The sequence below is a fragment of the Brassica oleracea genome, chromosome C5 (assembly GCF_000695525.1).
Source record: "Brassica oleracea var. oleracea cultivar TO1000 chromosome C5, BOL, whole genome shotgun sequence".
NCBI lineage: Eukaryota > Viridiplantae > Streptophyta > Magnoliopsida > Brassicales > Brassicaceae > Brassica > Brassica oleracea.
This window is the reverse complement of record NC_027752.1, coordinates 13,292,697-13,294,731: the sequence shown is the minus strand read 5'-3', so window position 1 is coordinate 13,294,731 and position 2,035 is coordinate 13,292,697.

Here is a 2,035-nt window from a genome sequence, read left to right as displayed (position 1 = left end):
GTTCTTGAGTATATTGAGCTCCACCAAGCCAGACACACTCGTTTTCAACACCTTGTTTCCTATCTCTCTTCTAATTATTGCCATGTCCCTCGATGCAGTTCACCGCAGCAGGTTTGTTAATGTCGGAGAAGAAGTTATCTGACCAATAAATTTCAAGTTTTTAAGTCTCAAGATGACACTAAGCTAAAAGGCATTGTTTTAAAATCAAACCAATAACATACAAAAGGAACTCACCAGATATTCCGATCACATCCATGTCAGGGGAATCATCGCTGAGGAACTCAATAACATTATGTACTTCTCGCCTTCAACCGCCGTCAATCTCCAGATTTTCTTCTCTAGTTGTTAAGAGCTTTAGATGAAACAAGATTAGAATCTTGTCGGAACACTGACCCTTATGGCAACTCCAACTCTTCTAGATTCCGGTTTCAAGCTCCAAAGCAAGATCCAAATCTCAGGTCTTGAATCATCGCAGATACTTCACTTTAATCACGAAGCGAAGCTTGACACCACTTTTGAGTCAAGAACTAAGCGTTTCTAACAAAGAGAGAACTCCAACCTGTCAATCTAACAGAGTAAAACAATAATCCAGAAGGAGAAGAACTAAGTTAGATCTTTATTTGTGTTCAATCCAAACCAGAGAAAGATAAGAGTGAAAAGCTAATCTGATATGATTGAAACTAACATCCCAAAATCGTCTAAACTGATATCTTGCATATTTACATTGTCTTATCCATTCACCCATGTGCATTTTGATCATATAAACTAGGATTTAGCCATGTTTAGGTTGCATTTTGCATACATGAGTCCTTATCAGGTATTGGAGTACCACATGGAGTTCTTGGAGACATTTGGTTGCATTTGGAGCTCAAAAGAGGTGATAAAGGTGATCATTGGACGAGCAGTGCATGGGAGCGATCTCACCGGAGCGACACCGTGAAGTCGCTGTGATACCCTTTCAGAGCGACTTGGCCAGAGCGACACCCCGATGTCGATCGCGTCTCCATCGCTCGGAGGCACGAGAGCGACCTTGTAGAATCCCATAAAAAAAATATATATATATATATATATGGAATGGTCGAGTATCTTTTGGGTGGTCGAGTCGCGGACGATCAGATTGTTTTTGTCTGAACCATGAGTCAAGCATACCCCTAGACAATGGTTAGACAATGTGGTATATTTACTCAAAGGACGTTTGAAGCATGACACTTTTGGAAGCACAACAGGAAGACCGGAAATTAGGCGAAAAACCCTAATTTCGGTATTATGAAATTTTTCGAAGAAACCGGAAACTCGGGAAATATTTTCCATCAAGTCAGGATTCATTTTGAGTTTATTAAAAATAATCAGATCATCAGAACGGGCGTCGAAAAATATTGGGATTGATCGCGGGACGAAAAATTCACCGGAAATGCCAAAATTGGACGAATGGACCGAGAAGCTCGAGGTGGCTCGATCTATGAGATCAGGACGTCGTAGCAACTGCCTGGAATGGTATGTGGCAAGAGAAGCATGAGGTGTTACAGTAAAAATAATCACAGCATGCGGAGTGACACATAGAAGCACGAGGTGGTTCAGCCAAGCACGAGGTGTTGCAATGCATGCGACCGGGCCATACGGCCAGACATGTGGAGGACGTGGTGTCACCTTGCTTGTGAGCAGGCCATGCATACAGATAGAGGGTGTGGTGTCATCCTGCAAGAGACTGAGACATGCAGCCAGCCATGTGGAGCACGAGGTGTCGCCGCGCATGCGTCCGGAGCCATGCGAAGCGACACACGGGCTGCCACACGGCTTGTTCCTGATTGGTTACTGTTTTATATAAATAGCCCACGACCCCCTCTCATTTGAACACATTCAGAACACTTGAAAGTCTGTTCAAAACGTGAGAGAGAAAGCAAAGAAAGAAAGATCGAGTTTCGATAGTTTTCGAGCGATTTACGCAGTTTTCGAGATCTGCCGATTTTGAGTCAGCACCTGGAGAAGGTTCTGTTCAAGTGAAGAGAGATCAGTTCTAGTGGAGACCAGTTCAAGA